The sequence below is a fragment of the Nipponia nippon genome, unplaced genomic scaffold (genome assembly GCF_047370975.1).
Source record: "Nipponia nippon isolate SJK-2023a ecotype South Korea unplaced genomic scaffold, ASM4737097v1 scaffold_45, whole genome shotgun sequence".
NCBI classification, from domain to species: domain Eukaryota; kingdom Metazoa; phylum Chordata; class Aves; order Pelecaniformes; family Threskiornithidae; genus Nipponia; species Nipponia nippon.
Genome location: NW_028262364.1, coordinates 1221365 through 1237875, shown reverse-complemented (window position 1 = coordinate 1237875; position 16511 = coordinate 1221365). Strand labels below are relative to the sequence as shown.

Below are 16511 nucleotides of genomic sequence, written 5' to 3'. Positions count from 1 at the left end.
TGCCTGGGATCTCACACCTCTGCCCCAGGGAGCTTTTCTACTCACATTGCCTAGTGGTTAAAGCACTTGCTCGGCCAGACTAAGGGAGTCAAGCGGCCAGCGGTGCTGGGCCCCGGGCTCCCCAGGGCCAGGACCAGGTTTTCCAGCGCTGGGAGCTTCCAACTGGTGCAGCCAGGCCACAGCTCGACCTTTCAAAATCCTCTCGGTCACAAGGGCCCTGAACATCCTCGCAGGCACTCATACCCGCTTGTAACACTGCTGCCTCTTGTGAAACTCCAGGCCAGGCTGCCCAAGGGGAGCCGTGCACGCCTGCGACAGGCAGGTGGCAGCCTGCTGACAGTTCCCAGAACTGGCAGTGCAGTGCTCAGGCAGAAGGAGACAAAGGAGGCAGCCAGGGACACAGCCCTCACACCCATCTCCAGCAGGGCAAAAGGCTCCCTGGCCGACTTCTCTGGCCACCCAGCGCACAGCCAGACACAGGGCAGCATCTGTGTCGGCACACATTGATGCCGAGCAGCGCTGCTTTTCTCCTGCTTGATGACACCGATCCCCATTTCTGCCTCGCCCTCTCCATCCAGCACTTCTCAGGACATTCAGCTCTACCTCCTTCCTCCCGGGGCTTTCTGCCCACATGGTCAGCCTGTCTTTCTTACCTGAGAGAAGGCCACGCGGCTGAAGCCACCACCCATGACACTGGTTGTATTTTGTATGGAGAAGGGGAAGGCGGCCCACTGGGAATGGTAGAAAGATTGTCAACGGTGTCCCACAGGGAACGGCTGTCCGTACCACATAATCGATCAGCCATGGATTGTAGCGGCGATCGCCCAACAGGATAGCTCCTCCTCTTCTTGACTTCTCCGTGTCTTTTCAGGTCGTAACTACCCACTTGCCGTCCCCACAAATTGGAAACAAAGCGGCAGGGAAAACTCAGAGCAAATGCCAGCGATTCCAAAGAGAGAGGCCTGTCTCTCTAGACCAGCTGGCAGACATCTTCACAGATCTCTCCCCCCATGAGCAGTCGTTTGCGCTGGGGTGGACTTTGCTCACCAAGTGGTCCCACTGACTGTACCATGGGGTGCCCGCAGAGCCCCCGTCCCCCCCCCCCACCAAATCCCAAGGAAGCACGAGATGAGTTGCACCACCTCGCACCTCCAGAGCAGCCAGTCATTCACCACAGAAGCCACCTACACTGTGATCAAGACAATCGCACATACTGCCTGCAAATTGCTTGTTTCCTCACAGTAATTCCACATATGGCTGTTGCACATGGGCATTGTGTCCCGAAAAGCCAAGCGGTCCCTGTGGATGGAGAACAACTCATGAAAGGCACCCATCAAAAGAGCTCTGTACCTTGCCTTGCCTTGCCTTGCCGTGCCTTGCCGTGCCTTGCCTCTCCTTCCATTTTCTCCTCTGCCTCTTTCCCATCCAGTGTGTGGATCCTTATCCACTGTCGTTGCAAGCCCTCCTTCTCCGTCCCACCTCCCCTCCTCTAGAAAGAAACTTGCCCCAGTTGGATGCTCCCAGTCCTTCCACCATCCTTGCACATCCTGGAGAATACCACTCTGTTTCCCACTTTCTTACCGCTTCCCTCGCCTTCTGTTTCTTCGGGCTCTAGAGCAGTGGCTTGAGGAGAGGCAGCACCAGCACTGTTGAAGACGGACACTCCTCTGTCCCGGGAGAGGCTGGTAGTGAGGCGGGTGAAGATCCGGGACCATGGCCCGAAGAACAGCACAACCACAGTGAAGTGGCAAGTGCCTTGCGTCTCTCTTCTCCTGTCTGCCGCCCTGGTGGAGAGCTGAACCACTGAGTCCCAGGAGCCCAGCAAGGCCAGGCTGCACACCAGGGCATTGGTGCCACCTTTGGAGACAAGGAGCACACCAGCCCAGCAGCTCTCGGCACAGGCCAGCATGGGCGGTACCTCACAGAAGAAGCAGTCCAGGTCATTGGGGCTGCGGCTGGGCAAACACAGGGTGAGCGCCACTGGCGCCAACAAGGGGAGAGTGGCCCCAGCCCTCAGGCCTGCCACCGCAATGGCACAGACCTTCCCTCGCATGACACCGGGGACCCCTGGGGCTGGCACATGGCCACAGATCGGTCGCAGGCCACGACTGCGAGCAGGAAGAGCTGGGCCACGCAGCTGCCAAAGCAGCTTGTCCTCTCCACAGGTAGGAAGTGCAGTGGCATCTTGAGCATCGTGACCAATGAGTGGCCGATTGCCGAGGCCCAGAATCCTAGAACCGTTGAGGTTGGAAGGTGGCTCTGGAGATGGTCAGGTGCAACTCTCCTGCTCAGAGCAGGCTCAACGAGAGCAGGTTGATCAGGACACTGCCCCGTGTGCTCCTGAATATCCCCAAGAATGGAGCTTGCACAGGCTGCCTGGGCAGTATCTCCTGGGCTTGGCCACCCTCCCAGTAAAAGAGTTTTTCCTCAGGCCCATGTGGAATTCCCTTGCACGCAGCTCCAGTATGCACACAAGGGCAATTAAGCAAGCACCCCTGCCTACACGTGAGCAAGCGTGGACTTGCCCGGGGACAGACGGGGAAGCCCCTTGGCAGGGCAGGGCAGGGCAGAGCAGGGCTGGAGCACCCCGGGGCAGGACAAGGCTCCAGGCACACTCATGGTGTTGGTGTTGGTGTTGGTGTTGGTGTTGGTGTTGGTGTTGGTGTTGGTGTTGGTAAGGGACCCCCAGAGAGAGTGGGGGAGGCCCAAGAGGTGCACAAAGGCCTCCCCAGAGCAGCAAGAGGAGGAAGAGAGTCAAAGGCTGCAGCGCTGACTACCCGCCTGCGGAGGCAATGGCCAGTGACCATCAGAGAGGTCTCGGAGGGTGGGAGAAAGGGGAATGCGGCACCTGGTCCTGCTCGGGAGCCCTTTGGCATCCAGGCGGGGACTGCAGGGCTGGGAGCAGCAGAGCCCTTCCTGCCAATGGGGCTGCAAAGAAGCCCACGCGAGTGCCCCAGGCCAATGTCCCCAGCCTGCACGCGACCCCTCCGGCCCTTCGCACTCATCTTCTGCAGGCACCGATGCGCTCCTGTCCCAGCAATCCTTGGGCCTCCCACCCCAGCGCTGAAAAGGAGCCTTCAAAGGGGAGCGGGTACAGCCAAACAAGGAAATGAAAAGGCAGCCGTGCAGGAAACCAAAACGCAGCCCGTATCATTAGCTGGGATGTTTTGCATTTCAGATGAGCTTCTCAGAAAATTATTACTTCCACAGAGGCTTCCCCTGGACCTGGGGCAGTGCAGGACCACTATAAAAGCCACCCCAGCTCTTCACTCTCTCATCCGCTTCGCTCCCCTTCTTCTCCTTCGGAAGCAAGTGAGTTGGAAGCCCTGTCCTAGACCGGGGCTTGGGGCTGCTGCTCCTGGGAGGGGAAGCGGGGAGAAGGTCTGGCGTGGACAGGGCCTGGGTCTGGGCCGAGAGGACTCTTGGGCTCTTGTCTAGGAAAGAGCTTTCCTGTGCCTGGCTCTCTTTGCACGGCGCGCGGGGGGACAGGCAAAGAGGCGCGTGGGCCTCCCTGCAGAGCCTCCAGCTCCCCTCCCAGCACGTGCCTTGGCTCCCTCGTGGTGGGCGCACAGGCTGCTCCTCACACGCCCCCGTGCTCCTCCCTGCCCTCTCTCCCAGGTGCACCTCCAGCCCCAAGACATGTCCTGCTACAACCCGTGCCTGCCATGCCAGCCCTGCTGCCCGACCCCGCTGGCCAACAGCTGCAATGAGCCCTGTGTCAGGCAGTGCCAGAACTCCACCGTCGTCATCGAGCCCTCTCCCGTGGTGGTGACCCTGCCCGGACCCATCCTCAGCTCCTTCCCGCAGAACACCGTTGTGGGATCCTCCACCTCCGCTGCTGTTGGCAGCATCCTCAGCTCTCAGGGAGTGCCCATCACCTCTGGGTGCTGTGACCTCTCTGGCATTTCCAGCCGCTACTGCGGGAGAACATGCCTCCCCTGCTAAAGCTGCCGCAGGCGGCCCCACAGGAGGACCCCCAGGAACCCAGAAGACGGTAATGGACTGAGCACGGAGATCCTGGCCATGGCTTTCAAAGGGGCTGAGCATCCACGGCTCCAGCCGCAAAGGAAGGCAGGAAGAGGCGCGCCTGGGCTCTCTGAAAACATGGCCCTTCTCTAGCTTGCCTGTTTCTCAGTCTCTTTTCTCTCTCTCTTCTCTCTGTTGTCTTCTGCTCCCCTGGGCTCTGAGCACCTGCTAAGCCCCACGCGAGGAAGGACCTGCTGCCCCTTTCCCTCTCGGGGGCAGGCAGGCAGGCAGGCAGGCAGGCAGGCAGGCAGGCGCCCAGTGCGAACTCCACCCTGGCCAAGGGGCAAAGACTCCTAGCTCCCCCTGGTGCTCCCTGCACCTTGGCCCCCCACTCAGAGGACCTCCTTCCCCTCTTTCGACTCATTAAAGTTCTGCTGCATCCCAGCCTGGGCCTCTGCGTGGTCCTTCTCTCTCCGGACGCTCTCCCTGGCTTCCAGAGAGAAAGGTGTCGCTCTGGGGAGATCTTGCAGGCACAAAGGAGAGCCATTGGCATTCCCGCAGGAAGCGGAGGGTGAGACCCAGGCAATGGGCTCCTTTCAAGACACTGTCCCTTGCAGCTGAGGGAGATGCCCCCGGCCGCTGCAGGGCCAGCAGCCGTCAGGGCCTGCCTTGCTGCATCCCTGCACGCAAATGCCCTCCTCAGCCTTTGAGCACGCCCTGCAGATGACGGGGAGCCCAAGCACTGCCCGAGCGAGGAGTCCATCTCCCCGGCCGCACTGGCGGGTGGTGGCGGCACTGGGCACTGGTTCTGCAACCAGCAGCACCTGTGAGCCCTCCCTGGCTGGCACCTCTTGCTTCAGGAGGGCCCCTCTCCCTGCGGCAGGTGTGGTGGTGGCGGTGGTGGTGGTTGTGTGACAGGTTGCGCCTCACGTGCCCCTCTGCTCCTCCCTGCCATCTCTCCCCGGTGCACCTCTGGCCACAAGACAGCTCCAGCTACAACCTCTCTCTCCCTCAGGCGAGGAAGAGAGGTGGGCTCTTCCTCGCCCACCTGCCTTTGTGGCTTCCAACTGCAAGCCGGTGCTTCTCCAGCATTTCAGCTCTCCTTGCGTTGACTTAGCCTTCCTTGTAGGGCTTGCAGGGATCTTCTCTATCCCCAGTCAGGCTGCCAGCACTCCCTCCAGCACAGCTAGAAGAGGCGGAGTTTCCAAGTGCAGATGTGGTCTGTTTCCTGACAGCTCACTCTCTGTCTCTCTAGGCACGCATGTAGAAACAGCACATAGGAGGCTTTGCGCTACCTGCAAAAGGGATGTGTAGAGTCCTGCTCCCCCTTTCACGCCCGTTGCTCACAACACGTCATGCTCCCATCCTTTGCCACGCGCCATCTGCAGCCTCCCCTCTCCCAACACGATAGCTCCCAGTTTTGCCAAAGGGCCAGGACTCCCCTCTTCCCCCTCCAGCGCTGACACTCCCACTGGCCCACCGCCCTGCTCCTCCCCAGCCTGACACCCGTGTCTCACCAGCCTCCGCCAGTCCCGCCAAGGCTGCCGGGCAAACCTGGACCGCGTCACGCTCCCCACTCAGCAAGGTGCCCAGGGAGCTCCAGGAAGTGGGAGCTGAAGCTTGCCAGCTCCTGTCTTCTCCTCCCTCTACCAGCTCAAAGCCACCTCCAAACCTCAGCCCAAAGGGCGGAGCAAAACACTCCGAGGGCTGCCTGGGATCTCACACCTCTGCCCCAGGGAGCTTTTCTACTCACATTGCCTAGTGGTTAAAGCACTTGCTCGGCCAGACTAAGGGAGTCAAGCGGCCAGCGGTGCTGGGCCCCGGGCTCCCCAGGGCCAGGACCAGGTTTTCCAGCGCTGGGAGCTTCCAACTGGTGCAGCCAGGCCACAGCTCGACCTTTCAAAATCCTCTCGGTCACAAGGGCCCTGAACATCCTCGCAGGCACTCATACCCGCTTGTAACACTGCTGCCTCTTGTGAAACTCCAGGCCAGGCTGCCCAAGGGGAGCCGTGCACGCCTGCGACAGGCAGGTGGCAGCCTGCTGACAGTTCCCAGAACTGGCAGTGCAGTGCTCAGGCAGAAGGAGACAAAGGAGGCAGCCAGGGACACAGCCCTCACACCCATCTCCAGCAGGGCAAAAGGCTCCCTGGCCGACTTCTCTGGCCACCCAGCGCACAGCCAGACACAGGGCAGCATCTGTGTCGGCACACATTGATGCCGAGCAGCGCTGCTTTTCTCCTGCTTGATGACACCGATCCCCATTTCTGCCTCGCCCTCTCCATCCAGCACTTCTCAGGACATTCAGCTCTACCTCCTTCCTCCCGGGGCTTTCTGCCCACATGGTCAGCCTGTCTTTCTTACCTGAGAGAAGGCCACGCGGCTGAAGCCACCACCCATGACACTGGTTGTATTTTGTATGGAGAAGGGGAAGGCGGCCCACTGGGAATGGTAGAAAGATTGTCAACGGTGTCCCACAGGGAACGGCTGTCCGTACCACATAATCGATCAGCCATGGATTGTAGCGGCGATCGCCCAACAGGATAGCTCCTCCTCTTCTTGACTTCTCCGTGTCTTTTCAGGTCGTAACTACCCACTTGCCGTCCCCACAAATTGGAAACAAAGCGGCAGGGAAAACTCAGAGCAAATGCCAGCGATTCCAAAGAGAGAGGCCTGTCTCTCTAGACCAGCTGGCAGACATCTTCACAGATCTCTCCCCCCATGAGCAGTCGTTTGCGCTGGGGTGGACTTTGCTCACCAAGTGGTCCCACTGACTGTACCATGGGGTGCCCGCAGAGCCCCCGTCCCCCCCCCCCACCAAATCCCAAGGAAGCACGAGATGAGTTGCACCACCTCGCACCTCCAGAGCAGCCAGTCATTCACCACAGAAGCCACCTACACTGTGATCAAGACAATCGCACATACTGCCTGCAAATTGCTTGTTTCCTCACAGTAATTCCACATATGGCTGTTGCACATGGGCATTGTGTCCCGAAAAGCCAAGCGGTCCCTGTGGATGGAGAACAACTCATGAAAGGCACCCATCAAAAGAGCTCTGTACCTTGCCTTGCCTTGCCTTGCCGTGCCTTGCCGTGCCTTGCCTCTCCTTCCATTTTCTCCTCTGCCTCTTTCCCATCCAGTGTGTGGATCCTTATCCACTGTCGTTGCAAGCCCTCCTTCTCCGTCCCACCTCCCCTCCTCTAGAAAGAAACTTGCCCCAGTTGGATGCTCCCAGTCCTTCCACCATCCTTGCACATCCTGGAGAATACCACTCTGTTTCCCACTTTCTTACCGCTTCCCTCGCCTTCTGTTTCTTCGGGCTCTAGAGCAGTGGCTTGAGGAGAGGCAGCACCAGCACTGTTGAAGACGGACACTCCTCTGTCCCGGGAGAGGCTGGTAGTGAGGCGGGTGAAGATCCGGGACCATGGCCCGAAGAACAGCACAACCACAGTGAAGTGGCAAGTGCCTTGCGTCTCTCTTCTCCTGTCTGCCGCCCTGGTGGAGAGCTGAACCACTGAGTCCCAGGAGCCCAGCAAGGCCAGGCTGCACACCAGGGCATTGGTGCCACCTTTGGAGACAAGGAGCACACCAGCCCAGCAGCTCTCGGCACAGGCCAGCATGGGCGGTACCTCACAGAAGAAGCAGTCCAGGTCATTGGGGCTGCGGCTGGGCAAACACAGGGTGAGCGCCACTGGCGCCAACAAGGGGAGAGTGGCCCCAGCCCTCAGGCCTGCCACCGCAATGGCACAGACCTTCCCTCGCATGACACCGGGGACCCCTGGGGCTGGCACATGGCCACAGATCGGTCGCAGGCCACGACTGCGAGCAGGAAGAGCTGGGCCACGCAGCTGCCAAAGCAGCTTGTCCTCTCCACAGGTAGGAAGTGCAGTGGCATCTTGAGCATCGTGACCAATGAGTGGCCGATTGCCGAGGCCCAGAATCCTAGAACCGTTGAGGTTGGAAGGTGGCTCTGGAGATGGTCAGGTGCAACTCTCCTGCTCAGAGCAGGCTCAACGAGAGCAGGTTGATCAGGACACTGCCCCGTGTGCTCCTGAATATCCCCAAGAATGGAGCTTGCACAGGCTGCCTGGGCAGTATCTCCTGGGCTTGGCCACCCTCCCAGTAAAAGAGTTTTTCCTCAGGCCCATGTGGAATTCCCTTGCACGCAGCTCCAGTATGCACACAAGGGCAATTAAGCAAGCACCCCTGCCTACACGTGAGCAAGCGTGGACTTGCCCGGGGACAGACGGGGAAGCCCCTTGGCAGGGCAGGGCAGGGCAGAGCAGGGCTGGAGCACCCCGGGGCAGGACAAGGCTCCAGGCACACTCATGGTGTTGGTGTTGGTGTTGGTGTTGGTGTTGGTGTTGGTGTTGGTGTTGGTGTTGGTAAGGGACCCCCAGAGAGAGTGGGGGAGGCCCAAGAGGTGCACAAAGGCCTCCCCAGAGCAGCAAGAGGAGGAAGAGAGTCAAAGGCTGCAGCGCTGACTACCCGCCTGCGGAGGCAATGGCCAGTGACCATCAGAGAGGTCTCGGAGGGTGGGAGAAAGGGGAATGCGGCACCTGGTCCTGCTCGGGAGCCCTTTGGCATCCAGGCGGGGACTGCAGGGCTGGGAGCAGCAGAGCCCTTCCTGCCAATGGGGCTGCAAAGAAGCCCACGCGAGTGCCCCAGGCCAATGTCCCCAGCCTGCACGCGACCCCTCCGGCCCTTCGCACTCATCTTCTGCAGGCACCGATGCGCTCCTGTCCCAGCAATCCTTGGGCCTCCCACCCCAGCGCTGAAAAGGAGCCTTCAAAGGGGAGCGGGTACAGCCAAACAAGGAAATGAAAAGGCAGCCGTGCAGGAAACCAAAACGCAGCCCGTATCATTAGCTGGGATGTTTTGCATTTCAGATGAGCTTCTCAGAAAATTATTACTTCCACAGAGGCTTCCCCTGGACCTGGGGCAGTGCAGGACCACTATAAAAGCCACCCCAGCTCTTCACTCTCTCATCCGCTTCGCTCCCCTTCTTCTCCTTCGGAAGCAAGTGAGTTGGAAGCCCTGTCCTAGACCGGGGCTTGGGGCTGCTGCTCCTGGGCGGGGAAGCGGGGAGAAGGTCTGGCGTGGACAGGGCCTGGGTCTGGGCCGAGGGGACTCTTGGGCTCTTGTCTAGGAAAGAGCTTTCCTGTGCCTGGCTCTCTTTGCACGGCGCGCGGGGGGACAGGCAAAGAGGCGCGCGGGGGACAGGCAAAGAGGCGCGTGGGCCTCCCTGCAGAGCCTCCAGCTCCCCTCCCAGCACGTGCCTTGGCTCCCTCGTGGTGGGCGCACAGGCTGCTCCTCACACGCCCCCGTGCTCCTCCCTGCCCTCTCTCCCAGGTGCACCTCCAGCCCCAAGACATGTCCTGCTACAACCCGTGCCTGCCATGCCAGCCCTGCTGCCCGACCCCGCTGGCCAACAGCTGCAATGAGCCCTGTGTCAGGCAGTGCCAGAACTCCACCGTCGTCATCGAGCCCTCTCCCGTGGTGGTGACCCTGCCCGGACCCATCCTCAGCTCCTTCCCGCAGAACACCGTTGTGGGATCCTCCACCTCCGCTGCTGTTGGCAGCATCCTCAGCTCTCAGGGAGTGCCCATCACCTCTGGGTGCTGTGACCTCTCTGGCATTTCCAGCCGCTACTGCGGGAGAACATGCCTCCCCTGCTAAAGCTGCCGCAGGCGGCCCCACAGGAGGACCCCCAGGAACCCAGAAGACGGTAATGGACTGAGCACGGAGATCCTGGCCATGGCTTTCAAAGGGGCTGAGCATCCACGGCTCCAGCCGCAAAGGAAGGCAGGAAGAGGCGCGCCTGGGCTCTCTGAAAACATGGCCCTTCTCTAGCTTGCCTGTTTCTCAGTCTCTTTTCTCTCTCTCTTCTCTCTGTTGTCTTCTGCTCCCCTGGGCTCTGAGCACCTGCTAAGCCCCACGCGAGGAAGGACCTGCTGCCCCTTTCCCTCTCGGGGGCAGGCAGGCAGGCAGGCAGGCAGGCAGGCAGGCAGGCGCCCAGTGCGAACTCCACCCTGGCCAAGGGGCAAAGACTCCTAGCTCCCCCTGGTGCTCCCTGCACCTTGGCCCCCCACTCAGAGGACCTCCTTCCCCTCTTTCGACTCATTAAAGTTCTGCTGCATCCCAGCCTGGGCCTCTGCGTGGTCCTTCTCTCTCCGGACGCTCTCCCTGGCTTCCAGAGAGAAAGGTGTCGCTCTGGGGAGATCTTGCAGGCACAAAGGAGAGCCATTGGCATTCCCGCAGGAAGCGGAGGGTGAGACCCAGGCAATGGGCTCCTTTCAAGACACTGTCCCTTGCAGCTGAGGGAGATGCCCCCGGCCGCTGCAGGGCCAGCAGCCGTCAGGGCCTGCCTTGCTGCATCCCTGCACGCAAATGCCCTCCTCAGCCTTTGAGCACGCCCTGCAGATGACGGGGAGCCCAAGCACTGCCCGAGCGAGGAGTCCATCTCCCCGGCCGCACTGGCGGGTGGTGGCGGCACTGGGCACTGGTTCTGCAACCAGCAGCACCTGTGAGCCCTCCCTGGCTGGCACCTCTTGCTTCAGGAGGGCCCCTCTCCCTGCGGCAGGTGTGGTGGTGGCGGTGGTGGTGGTTGTGTGACAGGTTGCGCCTCACGTGCCCCTCTGCTCCTCCCTGCCATCTCTCCCCGGTGCACCTCTGGCCACAAGACAGCTCCAGCTACAACCTCTCTCTCCCTCAGGCGAGGAAGAGAGGTGGGCTCTTCCTCGCCCACCTGCCTTTGTGGCTTCCAACTGCAAGCCGGTGCTTCTCCAGCATTTCAGCTCTCCTTGCGTTGACTTAGCCTTCCTTGTAGGGCTTGCAGGGATCTTCTCTATCCCCAGTCAGGCTGCCAGCACTCCCTCCAGCACAGCTAGAAGAGGCGGAGTTTCCAAGTGCAGATGTGGTCTGTTTCCTGACAGCTCACTCTCTGTCTCTCTAGGCACGCATGTAGAAACAGCACATAGGAGGCTTTGCGCTACCTGCAAAAGGGATGTGTAGAGTCCTGCTCCCCCTTTCACGCCCGTTGCTCACAACACGTCATGCTCCCATCCTTTGCCACGCGCCATCTGCAGCCTCCCCTCTCCCAACACGATAGCTCCCAGTTTTGCCAAAGGGCCAGGACTCCCCTCTTCCCCCTCCAGCGCTGACACTCCCACTGGCCCACCGCCCTGCTCCTCCCCAGCCTGACACCCGTGTCTCACCAGCCTCCGCCAGTCCCGCCAAGGCTGCCGGGCAAACCTGGACCGCGTCACGCTCCCCACTCAGCAAGGTGCCCAGGGAGCTCCAGGAAGTGGGAGCTGAAGCTTGCCAGCTCCTGTCTTCTCCTCCCTCTACCAGCTCAAAGCCACCTCCAAACCTCAGCCCAAAGGGCGGAGCAAAACACTCCGAGGGCTGCCTGGGATCTCACACCTCTGCCCCAGGGAGCTTTTCTACTCACATTGCCTAGTGGTTAAAGCACTTGCTCGGCCAGACTAAGGGAGTCAAGCGGCCAGCGGTGCTGGGCCCCGGGCTCCCCAGGGCCAGGACCAGGTTTTCCAGCGCTGGGAGCTTCCAACTGGTGCAGCCAGGCCACAGCTCGACCTTTCAAAATCCTCTCGGTCACAAGGGCCCTGAACATCCTCGCAGGCACTCATACCCGCTTGTAACACTGCTGCCTCTTGTGAAACTCCAGGCCAGGCTGCCCAAGGGGAGCCGTGCACGCCTGCGACAGGCAGGTGGCAGCCTGCTGACAGTTCCCAGAACTGGCAGTGCAGTGCTCAGGCAGAAGGAGACAAAGGAGGCAGCCAGGGACACAGCCCTCACACCCATCTCCAGCAGGGCAAAAGGCTCCCTGGCCGACTTCTCTGGCCACCCAGCGCACAGCCAGACACAGGGCAGCATCTGTGTCGGCACACATTGATGCCGAGCAGCGCTGCTTTTCTCCTGCTTGATGACACCGATCCCCATTTCTGCCTCGCCCTCTCCATCCAGCACTTCTCAGGACATTCAGCTCTACCTCCTTCCTCCCGGGGCTTTCTGCCCACATGGTCAGCCTGTCTTTCTTACCTGAGAGAAGGCCACGCGGCTGAAGCCACCACCCATGACACTGGTTGTATTTTGTATGGAGAAGGGGAAGGCGGCCCACTGGGAATGGTAGAAAGATTGTCAACGGTGTCCCACAGGGAACGGCTGTCCGTACCACATAATCGATCAGCCATGGATTGTAGCGGCGATCGCCCAACAGGATAGCTCCTCCTCTTCTTGACTTCTCCGTGTCTTTTCAGGTCGTAACTACCCACTTGCCGTCCCCACAAATTGGAAACAAAACGGCAGGGAAAACTCAGAGCAAATGCCAGCGATTCCAAAGAGAGAGGCCTGTCTCTCTAGACCAGCTGGCAGACATCTTCACAGATCTCTCCCCCCATGAGCAGTCGTTTGCGCTGGGGTGGACTTTGCTCACCAAGTGGTCCCACTGACTGTACCATGGGGTGCCCGCAGAGCCCCCGTCCCCCCCCCCCCCCCCAAATCCCAAGGAAGCACGAGATGAGTTGCACCACCTCGCACCTCCAGAGCAGCCAGTCATTCACCACAGAAGCCACCTACACTGTCATCAAGACAATCGCACATACTGCCTGCAAATTGCTTGTTTCCTCAGAGTAATTCCACATATGGCTGTTGCACATGGGCATTGTGTCCCGAAAAGCCAAGCGGTCCCTGTGGATGGAGAACAACTCATGAAAGGCACCCATCAAAAGAGCTCTGTACCTTGCCTTGCCTTGCCTTGCCGTGCCTTGCCGTGCCTTGCCTCTCCTTCCATTTTCTCCTCTGCCTCTTTCCCATCCAGTGTGTGGATCCTTATCCACTGTCGTTGCAAGCCCTCCTTCTCCGTCCCACCTCCCCTCCTCTAGAAAGAAACTTGCCCCAGTTGGATGCTCCCAGTCCTTCCACCATCCTTCCACATCCTGGAGAATACCACTCTGTTTCCCACTTTCTTACCGCTTCCCTCACCTTCTGTTTCTTCGGGCTCTAGAGCAGTGGCTTGAGGAGAGGCAGCACCAGCACTGTTGAAGACGGACACTCCTCTGTCCCGGGAGAGGCTGGTAGTGAGGCGGGTGAAGATCCGGGACCATGGCCCGAAGAACAGCACAACCACAGTGAAGTGGCAAGTGCCTTGCGTCTCTCTTCTCCTGTCTGCCGCCCTGGTGGAGAGCTGAACCACTGAGTCCCAGGAGCCCAGCAAGGCCAGGCTGCACACCAGGGCATTGGTGCCACCTTTGGAGACAAGGAGCACACCAGCCCAGCAGCTCTCGGCACAGGCCAGCATGGGCGGTACCTCACAGAAGAAGCAGTCCAGGTCATTGGGGCTGCGGCTGGGCAAACACAGGGTGAGCGCCACTGGCGCCAACAAGGGGAGAGTGGCCCCAGCCCTCAGGCCTGCCACCGCAATGGCACAGACCTTCCCTCGCATGACACCGGGGACCCCTGGGGCTGGCACATGGCCACAGATCGGTCGCAGGCCACGACTGCGAGCAGGAAGAGCTGGGCCACGCAGCTGCCAAAGCAGCTTGTCCTCTCCACAGGTAGGAAGTGCAGTGGCATCTTGAGCATCGTGACCAATGAGTGGCCGATTGCCGAGGCCCAGAATCCTAGAACCGTTGAGGTTGGAAGGTGGCTCTGGAGATGGTCAGGTGCAACTCTCCTGCTCAGAGCAGGCTCAACGAGAGCAGGTTGATCAGGACACTGCCCCGTGTGCTCCTGAATATCCCCAAGAATGGAGCTTGCACAGGCTGCCTGGGCAGTATCTCCTGGGCTTGGCCACCCTCCCAGTAAAAGAGTTTTTCCTCAGGCCCATGTGGAATTCCCTTGCACGCAGCTCCAGTATGCACACAAGGGCAATTAAGCAAGCACCCCTGCCTACACGTGAGCAAGCGTGGACTTGCCCGGGGACAGACGGGGAAGCCCCTTGGCAGGGCAGGGCAGGGCAGAGCAGGGCTGGAGCACCCCGGGGCAGGACAAGGCTCCAGGCACACTCATGGTGTTGGTGTTGGTGTTGGTGTTGGTGTTGGTGTTGGTGTTGGTGTTGGTGTTGGTGTTGGTAAGGGACCCCCAGAGAGAGTGGGGGAGGCCCAAGAGGTGCACAAAGGCCTCCCCAGAGCAGCAGGAGGAGGAAGAGAGTCAAAGGCTGCAGCGCTGACTACCCGCCTGCGGAGGCAATGGCCAGTGACCATCAGAGAGGTCTCGGAGGGTGGGAGAAAGGGGAATGCGGCACCTGGTCCCGCTCGGGAGCCCTTTGGCATCCAGGCGGGGACTGCAGGGCTGGGAGCAGCAGAGCCCTTCCTGCCAATGGGGCTGCAAAGAAGCCCACGCGAGTGCCCCAGGCCAATGTCCCCAGCCTGCACGCGACCCCTCCGGCCCTTCGCACTCATCTTCTGCAGGCACCGATGCGCTCCTGTCCCAGCAATCCTTGGGCCTCCCACCCCAGCGCTGAAAAGGAGCCTTCAAAGGGGAGCGGGTACAGCCAAACAAGGAAATGAAAAGGCAGCCATGCAGTCGTGTATTCATGAATACATATGCTGCTCTTATAGAATGTGTCTGCCTTTTTTTGCATTTCTCCCCAATCTCTTCTCCTCTCCTCTCCTCTCCTCTCCTCTCCTCTCCTCTCCTCTCCTCTCCTCTCCTCTCCTCTCCTCTCCTCTCCTCTCCTCTCCTCTCCTCTCCTCTCCTCTCCTCTCTCCTCTCCTCTCCTCTCCTCTCCTCTCCTCTCCTCTCCTCTCCTCTCCTCTCCTCTCCTCTCCTCTCCTCTCCTCTCCTCTCCTCTCCTCTCCTCTCCTCTCCTCTCCTCTCCTTTCTTCTTGTCTCAATCATAGAATGATAGAATTCCAGGTTGGAAGGGACCTCAAGGGTCATCTAGTCCAACCTTTCTAGTCTCTTCTCTCATTTCACAGCCATTCATTTTTCCCAGGAGAGGGCCCTCACAGTTCACACTTACTCTTCTATGGCTTGAGCTTTCTAAAAGTACACTGCCAACGACAGTGGAGGTGGAGGATCCCACAACGGTACTCTGTGGGAAGGAGCTGAGAATGGTGCTGGCAGCGTCACAACCACAGCAGAAGGCTCGATGAAGACAGTTGTGTCTTGGCACTGCCTGACCCGGGACTTGTTGCAGGTGCTGGCCAGTGGGGTCGGGCTGCAGGGCTGGCAGGGCAGGCACGGGTTGTAGCAGGACATGTCTGGGGGCTGGTGGTGCACTTGAGAGAGAAGGCAGGGGAAATAGAGCGCGGGGCTGGGTAAGGAGCAGTCTGTCATCCCACAACGAGAGATCCAGGGTACCTGCTGTGTGAGGAGGTGGAGGCTATGCCGGGAGGCATTTATAATTCACTGTCCTTAGGTCCCAAGAACCCTGCAAAGAGCAGCCAGGGCCAAGGAGTCTTTGTCTAGGTTAGAGCTCAGAATCCACTTAATCAAACCCTCCATCTCCCTTCATACTAGACCCTTTACCCATTTCCCACGTCCATTACAGGCACTCCCAAGCCTTATCATAGGACTGAACTGAGATGTCTATTCAGTCAAGAGCACATCCTGGAGGAAGAGAACGGAGCTTCCAACTCTACTGTTTCACAAGGAGAAAAAAGGGGAGTGAAACAGATGAGAGAGTGAAGAATTGGCCTGGTCCTGCACTCCTCCAGGCCTAGAGAAGTAATAATTATCTGAGAGGCTCAGTTGCAAAGCATCCCAGCTAATGATATGGCCTGTGTTTCAAATTCCATCTTTGCTGTCTTTTGATTCCTGTGTTTATGCCATGTTTGTTCCCCCATGGATATTTATTTTGAGAGGTGGAATGAGAATTCCAAGAATTTTCATGGCAGGAATACATCATTGCTATCATAAGGCACATCCGAAGTGGTAGAGGGTTCCCTTGCAGGCTGGGGACATTGGCCTGGGGCACTCCTGTGGAATTGTTTTCAGCCCAGTTGGTAGGGAAGGCCAAGATCCTCCCAGCCCTGCAATCCTTGACCAGTCATCCAAGGATTGCCATGTGTGAGGACAGCTGCTGCTCTGCCTGCAGAACTGCTCCTTCAGAAGAGGTGCCCTCACCTGGGCATTGGTAGCTCAAAAAGACACATCAGGGAATTCATCAGAGACTGGCCCTGAGGCCCATGGATGCAGGGCTTCTCTCCTGGGACATGTGGTTGCCAATTCCTGAGAGGTCCCCACCTGCTCCCATTGCTCTGTTCCACAGGACTGGCACCCTGATTCCTGTCAATGCCCCTGTGGTCTGACTCAGCCTAGTTGTATCTCGGCCTTTCTGACAGAGCCATAAGGGGAGCAATAAGCACTGCCTGGGACATGGCCATGGGGCCCAGACCATTGCAGACTAACTTCTGCTTTTCTTTCCCCATCCTTCGCTTCCTTGCTCCCTCTCTCCCTGCATTCATTTTTCTCTGCCTCTCTCTTCTGATCCACTTGGGCCAATGTTTCACAGCTGTGTCCCTGAGGGAGCTCTCTCCTCTACTGCTGCCAAAATTTCTGCCCTGGTGTCCTGGTTTCAGCTG

General features: G+C 59.4%; 2 pseudogenes; both read left to right on the top strand.

The window, feature by feature from the left end:
* Positions 1 to 3234: 3234 nt before the first annotated feature.
* LOC148052705 (feather keratin Cos2-3 pseudogene) lies at positions 3235 to 4385 on the top strand (annotated as a pseudogene).
* Positions 4386 to 8908: 4523 nt separating this feature from the next.
* LOC148052704 (feather keratin Cos2-3 pseudogene) lies at positions 8909 to 10082 on the top strand (annotated as a pseudogene).
* The last annotated feature ends 6429 nt before the right edge of the window (positions 10083 to 16511 follow it).